Source organism: Equus caballus, chromosome 16 (assembly GCF_041296265.1).
Source record: "Equus caballus isolate H_3958 breed thoroughbred chromosome 16, TB-T2T, whole genome shotgun sequence".
Classification (NCBI taxonomy): Eukaryota; Metazoa; Chordata; class Mammalia; order Perissodactyla; family Equidae; genus Equus; species Equus caballus.
In genome coordinates this window covers 92983163-93002153 of record NC_091699.1, presented here as the reverse complement: position 1 = coordinate 93002153, position 18991 = coordinate 92983163, and the positions used below count along the sequence as shown (strand labels likewise).

Sequence of the window (18991 nt, the reverse complement as noted above, 5' to 3'; positions counted from 1 at the left end):
CCAGCCTGCAAATACAGATTGTTAAATACACCTGTTCCCCAGTCCTCATTAGGAAATCTTGAAGAATAGCAGGACAGGAAAAAAGCATGAGGATTATGAGAAAACACCACCACTAAAAAATAACACAAAGTCAGGATTGTTCCTTCTCATTCTGACTATCTCGTGTGTTTAGAGTTGGTTGAATTTGAAATTTTCTGTTAAATAATTTTATTCCCAGTTATATGTGGATGGATGCCACATATATGATCCCAAATGTATCTTATTTAAAATTTTCTTTTTGTTGGACTTGATGATAAAATAATCTCAATGGAGTAACCAGCATACGAAATCATTTCACATTCGGTGGTGTCCCTGGGACTTGTTAAGTTTACTGATGTATCTGTCTAAGAAGACAAAGCTTTCTCTAAAAAGAATCTAATGGCAATCCCATGCACCCCTAACCTACTTGAGGAGTTTGATTTTCGGGCCAGAGTCATACGATTACAGGTCAGGGTAGGCAAAGTGTTTCTGAAGTATAGCAAAGGCACCAAACGAGTCAGTTGGGTGTCCAGGAGGCACTAACATCAAATGCAGGTTTCTAACCATGAGAGTTGAGTTGTAGCCACAGAACCAGCCATTGGAGACCGAATCACAGACCTGACTTCTTTCAAAATCTCCGATGCTGGAAACATTTCCCTACATTTCAAAGCATTTTAAGTCTTTAAACCATTTAGGTTTTAAAATTCCATTTGCTTACCCTCTTCTAGCATCCATTCTGTCTCCAGGTTCTACCTGTTAGTTCACACTCTTCAGTACTGGGTCTTTCCTTTGTTATCCATTTTTCTTGTGTGGTTTCTAAGGATCCTGGCCTATTTGCCGCACCTTGAATATGACCACATAGTGCTGCCTCAGGGCCTTTGCATTTGCTCTGCCCTCTGCCTAGAGCAACCTTCCCCCAGCTGTCCACAGACTTCCTTCCTTCTTAATAAGGAGGCTTTCTCTAAACACCCTTTTAAAGTGGCACCTCCCTCTCTCATTGCTTCCACACTCTATTCCCATTCTCCATGTCATCCAACATATAGTATATTTTACTGGATTGCTTTTCTGTCTAGATAGAATGTAAGTTCTAGAGGCCAAGGATTTTTGTCTGATTTGCTCACATTTTGTCCTCAGTGCCAAGAACAGTGATTGGCATGTTAGGTGTCCAGCAAAAACCCTTACTGAATGAATCATAGCAGAATCTGTTGCAAACTGCAGCCCTAAATAGGAATAACTTGTATTTAATGTAATTCTCATTCAGAAGGATCCTTACTGTCATAACATTTCTTTGCCATTCCTATTTTAGAGTCAGAGGAAAGAAACTTTAGGATTACCCCACACCCATTCAACGACAAACTTCTAGGTCGTTTAGTTGCAACTGAAATGTCATCAGGATTTGGGCAGTTAAATAAATGTGTGAAGCCCCCAATATAAGCCATTAGGAATGGTGATGTCTGTAATAAATAGGAGAGCTCATATACTACCCTACTTAAAGGCATTTAGATTTGAAAAAGAAATTTACAGCATAGCTCTGTCTTAAGAAAACCTGTCTTCCTGTAGTTTCAAAGGCCCCCTTTGGCTGTCAGTTTGTGGCCCACAGGACCGTGAAGAAATTTTCTAAGTCACATTATTTTTTCTACCTCTTTAAAGCTGTGTACTCAGGCTTGGGTATGTGCCCGACTCCATATTGGACAGGAATACTCAACTGATCATATCTAATTACATTTGCTTCCCAACTAAATTGTGTGTCACCTTCCCCTCTTGTGAGAGAGATGGCCCCTCCTGGGTCCTCAGCACCTGATTATTGCAAACCTAATTGATTTGCGACATTTCATTAATAAAGTTAACTAAAACTAATTATACATATTGAATAAAAGTTTCCTGTGAAATGAATTATTCTATTTAGCTTAAGGGTTCTTAATTGTTAGAATGAACTGCTGAGGAGGACTGCAGAATTACTTTCTCTAGGGATCCTTATATATATATAAAGTCAACCAATACGGATTGATGGATAGTTATACCATAGAAACTAAAAAAAGAAAAAAATAGATTAAACATGAAAGTTAAAGATATCAAAACATCCTCTTAAGAAGATAATCGCAAAATAGGTTACATAGATCTCTTTATTTTAAGATGTCAGATTAGGTTTGTTAACTTTGTCATATATCTTAAGGAAGCTAAGATAAACTTTTAAATTTATTGACATTTATTGTTTTATTCATAGTGTAAGTTTTCCTTTACTTAACTGGTGCATATTGTATTTCTCACTCTTTAATTCAGATGGCCTGTTTTGTCTACCTCCATCCAATCAAATCTAAATTTTAGCAGAAATCCAGGGGCAGCCTACTACTCCCTCAAACCAAGCTGATGCACGGTAGGCCAATACTTCTCACACGGCCATTTCCAACGCTCCCTATTTGTTCAACTGTGTATACATAAAGATGCTCTATGCAAAACGAAGACTAGTACTCATTAATGGTTTAGAGTTGAATAAAATATGGCTGGCCCATCAGTGTTGTATATGTCATACAAGAAGCTGTTGTCCTCAATGACTCGAATTTGCATTGCTTTCACACTGCCAAAGCAGGCTGCATGCATTTCTTGCCTTGCACTGTTAAGGAAGACACTCAGTAGTTTTATCCTCCTGCTCCACAAACTGACTGCACTGGAGGGACCAGGAAGCAGCAAAACACCCATCTGGCGTTCTTCTTTGACCTGGGAGCATCCCTGAGGAGCCAAGGTTCAGGCTCTAGGTCAAGAGAGGGCCTTTACCCACAACCGGGTTTATCTCCAGCGCCTCCGCATGCTTTCCGCCGTGGCCCATGCTGAGGGCAGAAGTTATCCCGGCTTTGCGTGGATGAGAGGAGGAGGAAGACTGCTACTGATTGGATTTTGGACTTGTGGTCTGGCTTTGTTCCTGTTGTCCCAGGGCCCCCTGGGCGAGTCTAGCATTTCTTTAAAATCTGCAAAGGTGCCAAAGACCGAGTTTTAGATAACTGGTTGCCTTCTGCCAGGTCTGCACTGTATTATTCGGTTTCTGAGATATCCTAGACCTTTCTGGAATTTAAAAAATGACTCTTCTTCGTCTAAATCTTCTTAAGAGGAACAGCTAACTAGCTTAAGGGACAGGATGACAACACTTCCGGTACTAGTCAAAAGTTCTTGCCAGCAAAACAGACCCTCTAAATTTAGAGACTAATTCTCTGAGCTCTTCTAAGCATAAAAATATTAATGGTAATCTAATTTAAATTAGAATCTCCTACATGGTCAATTATGTGCCCACCATATCTAGCTATATTATTCAAGCCTAGGAACAATGTTACTGTAGATAAACTGTGTGAATATTAGGTTATTTGGAGTAAACCTGCTATCTCTAAAGAAAGCTATATTTTTGTCTATTGAAAAAACACCCCACAAATGGCCAACCTTTACTGTGCCTTTTTTCCATTGGTTGGACTCTTGGATTCATATTCAATGATTCCAAACTGGTCCAAACTTCTATTATTTATGCTTTCCCTGAAAAATGACACTATTAAATGTGTAAAGGGAATGTTGGCTGGAGATTTATATGCTTTCTCACAGCTAGTTACATAGCTATTTCAAATCCTCGATGCTTCGATGACTCAAAGACAAATTTGCTTTTAATTTTTTGCCTTGTGTAACACACAACCATTAGTCCAGGAACCAAATGTAATTGAACTACTAGGTATAAGATGATGAGGATTTTTAGGCTGCTTAATTTTAAAATGGCTTATGATGAGGATTTTTAGGCTGGTTAGTTTTAAAACTACAGATGAAATTCAGGCTCCAAGGAGTGGAATTTGTTTGCCCCTTTGTTGGGAAACATTTACATTTCTAAGGGAAACCTCTATCTGTGAAGATGCCTCCCTCTTTGTGCCAGGAAGAAGGGGGGATGGTCTTATCTCTAGAAGCTCTTAATCAATGCCAGAGGCAAGAACTTAAGTTGGTTACTGTCTGGCAACCTCATGTAACTGACCCCCACCCCCCCACACACACAAATCCTCCTTTGTCTATAGCCGAGGATAAAATTCAAGCGGTGACTTCTGCCATTTACTCAATCCGGTTTGATTCTTATCTAAAAGTTGTGGGACCGCCAAATGGCCAGACCATACAGGCACTGATACCATTTTAACTTTTTTACATATTTTTTGTCTTGTAAAGAGATAACTCGAATACCTATGCCTTAAATTTAGCCTTACTCTCCACCCAACTTTGCAGCAGCAGTCGCTCTGACTGCCCGTGGGTCCTGTCCCCACGCACCAGCTCTGCCTGCCCATGGGTCCTGTTCCCATGCCAGCGGGGGCAGCAGAAGCAGCAGCAGCAGGAGCTCTGACTGCCCGTGGGTCCTGTCCCCACGCACCAGCTCTGCCTGCCCATGGGTCCTGTCCCCATGCCAGCGGGGGCAGCAGAAGCAGAGGCAGCAGCAGAAGCTCTGACTGCCCATGGCTCCTGTCCCCATGCTACACTATTCTCTAAATAAAAGAGCACTACTGCCAGATCTTAAGAGTCTAAGAAATCTTTCTTTCGACTCCTCGGCTCACCGACCCCGCATCATAAGAGACTGGAGAATAACTGAAACTGATGTTTTAATAATGACGTTTCATATTAGCGGAAAAGTGGTGAATAAGAACTTTAAGAATATACTATAACAGGGGATGACTATATTAGTTAAAAATTAAAGGGGCTGGCCCTGTGGCCGAGTGGTTAAGTTTGCGTGCTCCACTTCGGGGGCCCAGGGTTTCACCGGTTCGGATCCTGGGGGCGGACATGGCACCACTCATCAGGCCACGCTGAGGCAGCGTCCCACATGCCGCAGCCAGAAGGACCTACAACTAGAATATACAACTACATACTGGGGGGATTTGGGGAGAAGAAGAAAAAGAAGAAGAAAAGAAGATTGGCAACAGATGTTAGCTCAGGTACCAATCTTTAAAAAAAAAATTAAAAATAAACATCCATGATACATACAATTTTGGAAATAAAAGTAGAGACTTCTAATATTTTCTTTTTAAAGATTTTATTATTTTTTTCCTTTTTCTCCCCAAAGCCCCCAGTACATAGTTGTATATTCTTTGTTGTGGTTCCTTCTAGTTGTGGAATGTGGGACGCTGCCTCAGCGTGGTTTGATGAGCAGTGCCATGTCCGCGCCCAGGATTCGAACCAACGAAACACTGGGCCGCCTGCAGCGGAGCGTGCGAACTTAACCATTCAGCCATGGGGCCAGCCCCGAGACTTCTAATATTTTGTACATTTCCATAAAAAAAGAGAAAAAAGAATTAAACAGTCTAATATTTTGCTTAGCTCTCCAATTGCTTAAAAAAAATCAGCTTTAGTTAAGTCAATACAATTGAGACATATCTATAGCTGTAGAAAAAATAAAATATTATTGAACATAAACAGTCAAGAAAAAATATTGGTCTTTAAAAATGATCCTACATCTTTTCTAGTTTTGCTTATCTGGAGATGTCAGTGATGCAGAGAAAAAAGCCAACAGCCATATATCAGCTCCATATAACTGTGTGTACCTCTTTTCACAATTTTTAAGAAAACAAGAACCTCTAAATTTAGAAGAGTACATAGAATACTTATTTCCATATATTTTAATATGCAAATAAATAGGAAAAAGGAAAAGGGGCCTGTGAGAATTATACACAAGATGAATTCCAATGTTCTTAGTTGTAGGTTAAGAAATACTTTATAATTTCCACATAAGTTTAAAAGAATATAAACTTTCTTACCAAGTGGCAATGGAAGTCCAATGCATTATTAATAATTTGTTTATAGCAGTACTGTCCAGTAGGACTCTCTCTGATGACAGAAGCTCTATACCCGTGCTGTCCAATACACTAACCACATGTGTCTATTGAGCACTTGAAATATGGGTAGTATAACTGAGGAACTGAATTTTTGATTTCCTTTAATTGTAACTAATTTATATCTAAATTTAAATAACCACATGTGGCAAATAGCCACCATCTTGGACAGTGCAGGTCTATAGATTTTAAGCCACCGAATACGGTCTTTCTTCTTTTAAATGTCCTAATTGGGTTTTCCCCATTTGTCATAAGTAGATTTCAACCTAAATTCTTTTGCTCCTACAAAAACAAGCTCTGAACTGCTGTTTACACATTACTGGTTTAAATCAATGAGAGGTCAGAGTTCTGTCACTGTAAGTTGGTAAAAGGTACATTACAAAGTTCGAGGGTCCTTCTGAAAAAGTTTTTCTCTTTCACTATAGTGCCCACAGGCTGAAATGGGGTCTTGGAGAGTATTTTACAGGAAACCAAAGGCAAAGTCGCCAGTTGTGGCAGAATTGGTATAGCATCAGTTCTTTAACAAGAAAAAAAATAACTTCTTAGAATTAAGCATGTTTTGCTTATTCATTTGAAACAAAAGTTTGACAAAGTTTAAAATTTTACAGAATGTTTTCTTCTGTGTTTTGTTATTTGTAAGCAAAATGTCATAGTTATTTCGAAAGTTTTGCTACAAATGTATGAGTGTTGGTCAGAAACCGAGGGCTTGGAAAATGCAGGACGAGAGTGGCTGGTGCAAGAATCCTTTTCAGCAGGAGCCCCGGGATTCCGTCCTGCTCCTTCTGCGGGGAGGTGGACGGGGTATCGCGGACAAAGAGCTCCTTCTGCTCGGTCCTCTTAGGATGTAAAATAAAATTTCCTGTCTTAGAGTCTTCCTAACTGGGACATTTGTATTAATGCATTTTCTCCAGAGCTGAATTTTTGCTAGAAACACGCACAGCCCAGCTTCCTAAGCTTACCTACACCGCCAAAAAACCCAAAAAAGAACCCTAAATATTTCCAGCCACCGAACTACAGTTTTGTCCCCAAGATTAGAGCAGACCTGGTTTCCTCCCAGCACCGTGGAGCGCCGTCCAGCCAGTGTTTCCCACCTGATCAAGCAAAGCATAAAGTCGACTCTAACGTTTGTCCCCTCGCCCACCACCCATCCCATCTCTCTTCCGCTTTGACAAAATGCAGTCACAACTTATGCAGAAGAGGACAAGCTACTCTTTTCATTCTCCCCGGAGGGACTAGGGAGTGTCTTCCCATCAGTTGGGGAAACTGAAGGCTTGTTCTTTGAGCTGACTTTTTGTCAGGAAAAAAAAATCTTGTGAGCTGGGTAAATCCAGGAGGTTTTTAAGAAAAAAATATCCTACAAGCCAATGTGACGGGAGTTGGACCGACAGAGCTGTCCCCATGCCCTTTCAGCCTCTGAGAGTAATGCCTGTGTAAACTCCACAGCACTCACATCTCCCAGGGGCTGCACTCCACGTGGACTGAAGGGTTCCTCTGGCTCCAGTTTCATATGGCCTGTTTCCCTGTATCTTCTTGGAGTACGGGAGACGTTGGTAAGAATGACACTCCGAGACATTTGGGTTTGCAGAGGTGAGCAGGTCAAGTGTCAAGGTTTACGGTCTTTAGATACGTGCTCTGGAAGTAAGTGCTGGGGCATCACAGAGCCCAGTCCATCCCCCACTTGGTGGCTGATGAGAAAGCACAATCATTTCCCTCCCGCCTCTCCAAAGCCCTCCATACACAGAGAGCCGCTCAGAACAATCACCCACGGCCACGCGGCCACGAGGAGATCCTTGATGCCAAAAGTTTGCAAAGCTCTCACGTGATTTATCATCAATGCGTGAATGTCGTGGTAATTGTGACGCTGTTTATATTTAAACTCATGTACATATATATGTTCCTCAGCTGCATATTGGAAGGGATGGGGTAAGACTGGAATTTCGTTCTTTTCTGTTTCCTCTGTTTCTATCACCAGACAATAGTGTGTGTGGCTTCCTGTGCTACCTCCACTGTCGACACATTAGAGGAAACTACTGGCAGATGCAGTGCTGCAGGTGTAAGACATTTACCTGGATGCAGACCCTCTGGGATGGCTTCAGTGACTTAGTCGGATAGACACCCAGCTATTTTAGACCAATTTATCATGCATCAAATCTGGAAAGGAAAAAAGATTAATGTGATTCACTGAATATGGTCAGATTTTTATTTTTTAATCTACAGAGTAAGCATTAACACTACATCTTAGAATGTTTTTGCAGGGAATGAAACCATGTGGTCCACAGCAAGGACGTATTTTCCCTTACCCAGGGTCACGCTGTGCTGAGCGGCTCTCTGGCATGGGGTCTCACCCCTTCCTGCTTGTAGTCAACACCTTCCCCCATAGCCTCGCAGACACATGAGAGACGGAGAAAAAGAAGGTCTGGGGGTAAAATAGTGCACTTTTATTCTAAGACACTTCTGTAGATATAACTACTAAATATAAGAAATATCAGATTAGATCTTTGTGAATCTGCAAACTTTGATAAATGATTCTTTTTAATATAGAGCTGATACAGTGTTATTACAGTATAATTAAAATATTGTTTTAAAAGATCTTTCTCTGTTTTTATATCTCATAGAAATAATAATACATGCATGTGGTATAAAGGGCACGTTATGGACGAGTAGAAAATAAAAGTACACGTCTCCAAGCCCCTCTAATTGTCTCTGGATCCACTCCCAAGAGATGCTTCCTACTCACAGTTTATGGATCTTCCCAGGACTTTAAACAATGTATACATGTACATATAGATGTGTACATCCATGTTTTTTCATTTTACTCTTCATACTATTTTCCTCTTTGCTTTCTTTCTTTTTTTTAACTTAATGATATGGCTAGCAGAACTTTCTACATCAGTATACATAAATGTAACTCATTCCTGTTCATGACCATACAGTATTCTAGTCATTGCACTGATAAATGATAATTTATTTATTAACCAGCCCACTGTTAATGGGCCTTAAAGATTTTTTTTGTTTCCCTTTCTGATTGCTTAAAAAAAATGCCTCATTGATCATATATATATATATATATACATTTCTGTACTTATATGAATATCAGTAGAATAAGTTTCAAACATAGTTATTGAAGCAAATTGTTTGTACACTCTAAGTTTTTGAAAGGTACTTACAAAATGTCCTCTATAAGGTTACACCAATTATGACGCCAAAAATCTGACTTTTTTCAAATCTTAAATTTTTTTCTAAGTATGACATGTGGAAAGTATATATCTGTTTTGATTTTCATTTTTTTGGTTATGAATGAGGTTGAGCTTTTCTGTTTTCTTATTTTATGGAGTTAATCTTCTACTAGTTTGCCTTCTACCAGTGGCCTTTGCTCATTTTTCAATTGGGTTGTTCACTGTTTCTTATGTTAAAGAGCTAATGTTATGTTAAGGGAACTGACCTTTACACATAACGTGTTGCAAATAGCTTGCTGAGTCCCTGTTTATCTTTAGACTTTACGGTGCTTTTAGCATATAATCATTTTAATTTCTTATGTAGCCAGGTTCATCAATATTTTTCATTATAGGTTTGCAGTTTTTTAAGTAAGAAATTTTTTAAAGCTGAAGAGTTAATCAAGAAGATTGTGTACAGGTTACTTTTTTTGTTAACAACATACGTCAACTTACTAAAGCATTGTTGCACAGGAGAATTTTGGCATTAGAAGGATCTATTTTCACCTCTATTTCTTGGTGGCTTTGCTGATATAGCAAAAGAAGTTTCTCATAACATGCTTCTCTTATGAAAATACCACTACTCTCTGAATTCTGGGGACTCTTGTAGGCTCTAGTGAACCTCAGGAAAAAAAATTAGAGACGGGGTCAGATTTGCTAGTATTGTTCTCCAGAGAGTTAACACTAGTTGTCTAGGATCTGAAATCTAGCGTGGGTTACAAGGAAAGTGAGAGAAATTCCAAGACAAACAAAAAGTAAGAAGTATGAAAGTAAGGTTCATTATAGGAAATTTTGAAAGCACATTGAAAAAAAAAAGGGAAAGAAAAAAGTCACCTTTGATCTTAGCCTTGATCTTAATAATCCTCAAAAGCTTTTAAGATTTGTTATATAGTTTCCATCGTCTTTCTTATCTGTTCCACAAATATGTAGGCACTTAAAAAATATATCAATGATTTTACTCACAAATCAGTTTTAATATAACTAAATTATTCTCATTAGAACACCAAAGACCCAAGTAAGACCTTAATGCCACCCTGACAAGAATCTGTCAAAACACACATACACACACATACACACTGGGTCCCACTCATGGTTTATGTTTTATACATTGCTTTATTCACTTATGATTACCTTTCCTTGCCATTAAATGTTACTAAATAGATATTTATATAAATATATAATGACTATATAATATTGCATCATTTGGCTTAACCTAATGGGAATTTAAAAGAATAGGAATAGATTTGTGTTTCTCTCAAAAATCCATTCTCTTAACCTGGTAGATCAAACCCAGAACACATTCAAGAAATCACTACGTAGGAATCATATCAGATTCTCGTCCATTCCTGATAAAGTGGCAGCAATTAGCTGTGTGAAGGTTAAGAGCTGGGAGACATCAGGGTACAATGTGTTTTATGTGAAGTGACATCATTTGAACGGAAGGAGAGTTAGATTACTAAAGCTGGGTTAATGGAACATTCTTGTTCTAGGGGCATACCACATAGATTCAGAAGTATGTAAAATGCATTTGAATTGGATAACAAGAAGAGTTGGAGTCAAAAAGTCAAGAAAACTATATGTGATGTATAAAGTTTACTAGAAGAAATGCTGTGAGATATTTTTTCAATTTATTTAGAGAAATACCTGGTGCAGATTATATTCAGCCGCAGTCACAAATACTTGGGCTTAGTGAGACCAGCAGGACTCTGAAGGGTCATAAGAGATCGTTGGTGTTTCATAATTTCTTAGCACTAAGAAAGAAACTCTGCCTGCTATGTGTAGATGTCTCCTGGGCACCAATTCCCTTCCGAACCCTGACTACTTGGCATTATGGCTGCCCCAACCTGTAACTTACCAGTTAGATGATATACTGTTAGTGCTGCCTGTGTATCTAAAGGTCTAGATCCAAGTAGCTGGTGAAATTCTGTCTCCCAAGAATGTCCCTTTATTACTGAGAAAATCGTGGCTGCTCCAGTCCTATTGACACACCTCTCCCCTCTCAAATATTGTCACAAGGAACCCAGACTCACCTTAGCCTTTCGAGCAAGATCAATGGGTCCCTGTCAAAACAAGAGACATTTGGCAGGATCCAACTGACAACTGTCAGAGAATCTACATGCACTGGGAGAAATCGTGCAGGGGCGGAATCACTTGGGGAGTCAATGGCTTAAAATAAGTCACCACTTGCTTGCAGACTGACTGTTAATAACCATATTCAACTACAGTTTTGTAAGCCATTGCTTGTAGATAAACAAGTGTTTATATTGAAAGCTGAAAGAGTGAGATATAATTCGAGTTGGAATGCTGAACAGTTTCTGTATGTAGGGAATGACTTATTCAACAGAGGACTTTTTTTTTCATAGCATCAGAACACCAAAAGGTAAAAACAGTATATTTAAATTAAGTTATGGGAAAAAAATAGAGATATCAAACTCTAAGTTTTAAATAATGAGCTGTCATAGTTTTAGTATTTATTTCCCAAGTAAAGAAGGAATTTCTAGAATTCTTCATGATTGTACTTAAAGGTAAGATGACAGGGAAATATTATTGCTAAAATGGAATAGATCTTGTTTTTTTTCTATGAGGGAAACAGAACTTGATTTCACATTATTACTTGAAATAAATTCTCAAACAATTAGTCAGCCTTAAAAAGCAGGCAGCCTAGTGCAGAGCAGAGAGTGGGGTGGCCGCTCAGAGCACAGGAGTCAGAATTCCTGGGTTTAAATCTTGACGCCACCAGTTAGCACATTGGGGTAAGCTACTTATCGCACTATTGCTCAGTATTCCAACCTATAAAGTGAGGCTAAAGCAGTGACTATTTTATAGAGATGTTAGGAGGAGTAAATAAAACATAGTATTTAAAGGTTGAACATGGTGTGCGTGGCACATTACATGTGCTGCTAGCTTTATTTAAAATGTTAGTTTATTAAAAAGCCAAGAAAATAACCTCCAGGTCATCATTCTGAACAAGGCATAGGTCCTGTGCACTTGGGCTTCTCTAACTTTAATCTCGTTAAAAGGCAGATTCTTATCCTGTGGGTCTGGGTCGGGTCTGAGATTCTGCAATTTTGCCAGCTCCCAGGTGATGTCCAGGCTGCTGGTCTGTGGACCTTGACACCTGCGGTAATTGTGGTGGCTCCTCTTTGAAATACGGTGGTTCTCAGTAGAGGAAGTGGGGAGGGGGCAGAAGGGAAAGTGGAGACAGCCGTGAGATGTACAATGCTCCCCGGGCGACCGTACCACACTTGCCTTACTTGTCCCCTAACACCTTCAGAACCACTGATTAGATACTTCAACCTTTTACCCTTTTTCATTTCTACTTTTCTTCTTCTTTCCTCTACTTTTCCCTTGCCATTTTAGCTCTGGACTAAAACAATTGTATTAATACTTAGTTCCTCAATTAGTAAGACTAATGCATCAATTTTAAATCATTTTATTGTAATAGGATAACACTTAAACGAGATTAAAAAAAGGTTTCTCTCTAACATTTCTCTTCTAAATTATAGGGATCTGGAAATGTATTTAACATTTTCCATAGCTTTAGCCAAAAACAAACAAACAACAAACAGGCAAGCAAGTGAGCTGTGGAGCATTTAGTGACAGAAGGTGAGGATGAACTGGATGTGGTGCATACCATCAAAGGAATTATAATCCCATGGGGAGGGGAGAGTTGTGGTGGTTATTATGGAAGTGGCTGGAGTCAAACAATGTGATCACAGTAGACATCTAACTGGTCTGAACGGTAGGACAAAGGAGGGTTGTTTTTAAATGGCTTCCCACCCCAGTGGCACTGAGATGATGAGACAGACCCATATGTATATATGTACCAGCTTGACCAACATCTCTCTAGGGCAAAGACCATTTTTGTATTGAGTATGTCCTCAGGGCCTGATATCACTCAAATCCATAGTATTTCCTCTGTATCTTCTACTATTGTTGACACATTTCATAGACATGAGTCCTCATTTTCCAAGGTAGATAAGAAGAGCTTTGATTGATATAAAATGGGAAATATCTAAAGAAAACTTAGAGTGAATTAGCAATCATAAACTCTCTTTAAGAGTGCACAACCCATATCTGTATTCTCCAATAGTTTTAGTCTGAAGTTAACCATTCAAAGTACTTAAATCTATTGATATAAATAAGATTTTAACATCATTTGGAGAAGAACACAGCAGCTTATAAGCATATAAAATAAACAAGAAATCACATAAAAGTTGACCCAAACTGAATGATTATTAATTCTATCATTTAAAATTTTAAGGACATCTAGAATTGGGATTTGAAATATGAAGGCACAGTGAGATTGTGAAAAACAAAGCATACCCATTTCTCACCCACTTTCCGAACTTGTACATGTTGGAAAAGTAATGAAACGTGAGACTAGCAACACAATTTAAAGTATTCTTGGGTATAGGAAGGAAACTCTAAGTATAACTGGCAGATTCTAGACGTTATTTCTAGTTAAGACATTTAGACGATGTACCTATTTGGGAACCAAACAAACCAAACCAAACCAAACTCTTCTAAGTTGAAGTATAAGAATAATTTAAAATAAAACAGTCTTACAGCATTTACAGTATATAGTCAATACTCTTGTTAGTATGTAAAATATTTTGAAAGACAATTTTGGTTTTCATATTCAAGGGAATTTTTTCCCCTGTGACCATCTGCTACAAAGAGAAAGAATCAAAATAAGATGGCAAAACTTTTAATATTAATGCAACCACAGCTAATAGCAAGATTCACTTGCCGTTTCTATGACTGTTCTAAATATATACTTTGTTTTCTACTTCCAATGGTCAAATTGATACATCTGGCAAATTTATAGCTCTTCAGATTTTTTTTTTTGCTATGATTGAAATATATTCTAGAGCTTTAACAGGATAAGGGCACTCACTTGCCACATCAGTTGAATATTACCTTAAATCCCTATAGATACTCCTGGGTTTAAGATGGCTTTATATATTAAACCACTGAAAAGGTGATTTTTGGTAGAAAAACTTCATATCATGAATAAAATAGAAAATTAAAGTCATAGCTACATTTAGGCAGAAAGAAAGAAAATTTACTTTTGCTCATGGGGGTTTTAGTATACTGTTTTAATAAGCACCTGTGTGAAAAGGAACTCAAACCATGTAATCCAATGACTCTAGGCGATTTTGAAAGAGAAACCTTAGAACTACTTTGAAGAAAAATAAGACCACTTTCCAACAGTGATGAGTTTAAAAGCTGATTTGTCCAGTTTGCCAGATAACGTGGGAGGAAAGCATTCCCACACCGGCCTTGGATCCTCTGTCATATTTTATTGTTCTGGCTCCATCTTTGTTTATTGCCACAGTGTGTCTTCAAGACAGCTTTTTAATCTTCACAACACTTGGGTTTACTTCGCACTTCTAAATAAAGTTCTTAACTTGCTCACCTACTGAGGAGACTCTCTGGCATTGCCCAGTCCTCACTGAGGGGAAAAATCTAGGTAAAGCAGTGAGCGTGGGGAGAGGCCCGGGAGCCGGCACTAGGCAGCCGAGATGTGTCAGTGTGACAGGACTCAATCTTGGTCCCTCGAACAAATTCGAAAGCAAAACACAGCATCAGATAGCTGCTTGAAAAGGACACTGTGACAGCACAGATAAAACTATAGGAGACACACATTAAACACTTAAACTATGAGTTTCAAACTCCTTGTTAGCTAAGTATTTTACCTGGGTTTGGGGTAAGTAGCAGATTAAATTTTCTTTCATTATTTTCCCTCTAGCGTAGGGCAAATAATTAGTCATAGTCATCAAAACAACAATAATAAGCAGCAGCAGCAGCAAAAAACCAAAAAATTATATACACACAAATCTTACCTCAAACTACAAAAAAACTCAAAAAGTAAGAAACCTGAACGATCCACAATTTTGCCCTTTTTTGCACACTGAACCAGGGCTGGAGAGAGACAGGAAAGGTCTAAGCTCAGAGCTCTTGAGGTGTGGAGCATTGCTCGAAGCAACAGAGACTGAAAGACACTTTCTGCATCTCAGAGAAGATGAGTCTTCCCTGGCATCAGTGGCGGAAACCACTTTTCTTCTGAGTTGGATGATGGAGCAGTTGATTCAGTTTAAAGCAAAGAAGAGCTGAACCAGAAATCAAGGCCTCATCATGGGCACAAAGAACAAAGAAGTCAGGACAAAAAGCGGGGGACAGAGTATGCAACAGCCTTGACATGGATAATCAGGATAATCAGGAAACTAGCCAAAGTTGAGACCTGGCAACTCGGGGCCACTCCCTGAGCCTTCAGCCAGGTTATCAGAACTGCCAGCCATGACGTGGGGCATGGACACTAGGAGCCAGCATGGGCAAACCTAGTGCTTTCCCAGAGCAGATAATTTACCAGGAGAGGTATTTAGACAGTTTTGAGGACCCCAAACATGGACTAAAAGGGGAATTACTTTAAACTTTTATTTTTCAAACAATAACTGGAAACAAAAGGAACTGAATTTTATCACCGGAGGGAAACTTGAGGTTCAGAGTTCTGAAATGACTCTCCTAATAACGCCCGCTAGTTACGTGGGCGTCTCCCTTCCCAGTCCCCTGCTGGGAAGCAGGGTGGAATCCATCACAGCCCGGGGAGACGTTACCCACGCCCGGCCTTTGCAGTCGGGGAAACACTCCAGCAGGCAAGGGAAGCAGGCTGGTTCTTTACTAGAGGAGACTTCTAAGGGGGATACAACTGATGCTAAAGGGAATAAACGCCTGGGGACCCAGGTCCCTCAGGTGGTAAGTGCCATGTTGGGGATGAGACATCTTCAGGAAGAGATACAAGTTTCTCAACAAAGTTATAAAACAGAACAGCAGCGCCAGATTTCTTACCTCTCTCACTTAAACTTTCTCTTCCCGGAATGACGGTAGAAATAGACCAAGTCCCAAACGCGAGCCCAGAGGAAAGAGGCCACCTAGACTTTCACCCAGAAGAGAGGGCTCCTGAGGACCGCTGATGGGGTTTTGGGCCATTAGCAAGCGCGGATTAGGTAAGGAAGCCTCCGACAGGTTCAAGAGCCAGGTCTCCAGTAGCTACCCAAAGACAACGGGCAGGAGACGCTTTGGGGAAGACGCTGAGGTCTTCCGGAGACCTCAGCGGGCTGGCACTGTGGAGACAGTAGGCTGGACGTTTAAGAGAACTGGAGAATGGGGGCTAGATAGAGAGGTGGAGGGAGTGAGCCAGCAAGAGCTTTTCCTACAATCCTGCCTCAGCTACAATGTGCACTGGCCAAGTCTGTGGGGTTTAGGGTGTGGAGACGCCCGCTTCTCCCCTCCCCAAGTTGATGAATCAAAGGCAGCAGAGAACACCTGAAGGTGGGAGCGTCTGCCCCACGCAGGGGCGGTGTCCGCTGCCGAGGATCCACCGATGTGGTTTCCAGGGAGTGGAGAGGGGGACATGAGCTGGGGCATCGCCTGGGAAGCAGAGCGGGAGGTTGGGGAAATTTTTAACTTCACCTTAGAGCTAGCGCAACTTTTAAACGGACGCCCGGCAGAGTCATACCGGCTTCCCACTCAAGGCACGGTGAAAAGACAAGAGTTAGCTAAAAGCCTCGGGAAGAAAGTTTACTCGGTTGCATCCCATTTCTGCAAATTTCTTGCTTGAACTCGAAAGAGTCTTGTCAAATTAGAATTGAAATTTCCGGGGCACGCGGCAAACGAGCTCAAATTTTTCCCTCCCAAGCCAGACGCCCCTTACCTGATTTGGGGAAGGGCGGCCAGCTCCGGGTGCGCGGCGACCGGAACTGTGCTGGCTCTCTGCTCGTCCCGGGCGCCTCCAGCCCAGCGCCCGAGTTAGGACACCCAGACAGGAAACCGACCCGCCCACGCCGACTCCCCCGCGCGCGGGGCGCTGCGCCCACGTCGGGCCGCGAGCTGGCCGCGCTCGTGCGGGCCTTGGGTGCGCAGCCTCGGCGGCCGGCTGTGCGCCCTCACTCCCGCGGGCCGCTTGGGCTGCGCCCCATCGATCGCCGCCCCGGCCCGGCCAAGCTGCTTGCTGCGCGCGCGCCCAGGCGCTCTGTGGCCCACTGCCTGGGTCCCTGGCTGACAGGCGCTGGAATCGTTCGCGACCAAGCGGCTCCAAATTTATAGCGAGGGGCGTTGCTGCTCCCTGGGTTCCAGGGGCGAGGCTCTGTTTTGCATTCCCTCCTCCTCCGCCCCGCCCCGGGAGACCCTCTCGGCCCAACCCCTCCCTCTCCAGATGCTGACGGAAGCAGGATGATGCCACAATCCTCCCCAGTGTCGCCCATCCGACCTGCGTGCACCTGGTTCGTAACTCCGCATCGAGGAGGGGTCTCGAAATGGAGGAGAGCTGGGGTGACAGGAGAAGCTGTTCACGCGGAGATGAATGTTCCCTACTTTTTTTTTTAAACTTGGAAAACTTTTTAAGGACGAATTGGGGAACTTTTTTCTCTTTCCTATGAGTTAACTCAAACTTTGACAATACTGTCGTGGATCATAGATCCCATAGATTAATTTCAGGGTTACAGAGAGAAAGGGTGGACACGCATTTCCTCCTATTGGACATGCTATCAGAGTTGTATTCTTTTAAGATATAAAAATAGAAAAAGTTAAAAAACTAAATATGGCCAAGTGTTTAAGAAAGAATTAAATTCTTCAGAAATTCTTCCAAAAAAAAGGAGGAGGGATCACTTCCCAGCTCTTGCTATGAAGCCGGTATTGCCCTGAGACCAAAACCAGATAAGACATCAGAAGAAAAGAAAACTCAAAGAAATATTTCCTATGAATATGGATAAAAATCCTCAACAAAATATTAGCAAATCAAATCCAGTAACATATAAAAAGGATAATACACCATAACCAAGTGAGATTTATCGCGGGAATGCAAGATTCGTTTACTGAAAATCATCTGATGTCAAACAGCATGCCAGTAGAATAAAGGATACAACCACAGGATCTTCTTAATAAATCGGAAAGTCATTTGACAAAATGCAACCCCCTCTCATGATAAAAACACTCAACGAACTAGGAATAGAAAGAAACTTCCCCAAACCGTGAATCGCATCTGTGAAAAGCTCACTAACATCATACTTAAAGGTGAAAGACAGTGTTTTTGCAGCTAAGATCAGGAGCAAGACAAGGACGTCAGCTCTCTCCATTTCTAGCATTCTAACATTGTGCTGGAAGTTCTAGCCAGGGCACTGGATAAGAAAAAGAAATAAAAGGCATCCAGATTAGAAAGAAAGTAAAACTATTTCTGTGTACAGATGACATGACTGTGTATTTAGAAAATCCTAAGGAATCAATTGAGAAACTATTAGAGCTAATAAGCGAGTTCAGTGAGGTTTCAGGATATAAGATCGATATACAAAATCAGTTTTATTTCTATATCCTAGGAATGAAGAATAAAAAAATGAAATTAAGAAAAAATTGCATTTACCATAGAACAAAAGAATAAAGTACTTAAGAATAAATTTAACAAAAAGAGTGTAAAACTTGTGCTCTGAAAACCAGGGAACAATGTTGAAAGAAATTAAATTAGACCTAAACAAATGGAACAACATTCCATGTTTGTGGGTTGGAAGACTTAATATTGTTAAAATGGCAATAATCTCCAACTAATATACAGATTGAACACGATCCCTATCAAAATCTCAGCAAGCTGTTGTGGAAGAAATTAACAAGGTGATCCTAAAATTCACATGGAAGTGCAAGGGACCCAGAATAGCCAAAACAATCCCGGAAAAGAAGAACAAAGTTGGAAGACTCTCACTTCCCAATTTCAAAATGTACTACAAAACTATAATAACCAAGACAGTGGGTTACTAGCGTTAAGATAGATAAATAGCTCAATGGAATAGAATTGAGTCTAGAAATTCAATCAGCACATATGGTCAACTGATTTTTGACAAGGGTGCCAAGACAATTCAATGGGGAATGAATAATCTT

General features: G+C 40.6%; 1 protein-coding gene across 7 annotated transcripts in view; it reads right to left on the bottom strand.

Moving 5' to 3' along the window:
* AGTR1 (angiotensin II receptor type 1) overlaps positions 1–17284 on the bottom strand; it is a 44538-nt gene extending 27254 nt beyond the window's left edge. The window contains exons 1-4 of one of the 7 annotated variants that reach the window (XR_011427054.1): positions 16782–17284; positions 8153–8268; positions 7919–8003; positions 5040–5274 (exon numbers count right to left, since the gene is read on the bottom strand). The gene's annotated coding sequence lies outside the window, so the exon portion shown is untranslated. Of the gene's footprint in view, positions 1–5039; positions 5275–7918; positions 8004–8152; positions 8269–15916; positions 16296–16781 lie in introns of those variants that run through there. The other 6 variants (XM_005600972.4, XR_002800826.2, XR_011427055.1 and 3 more) reach the window with 6 other exon arrangements.
* Between the last annotated feature and the right edge of the window lie 1707 nt (positions 17285–18991).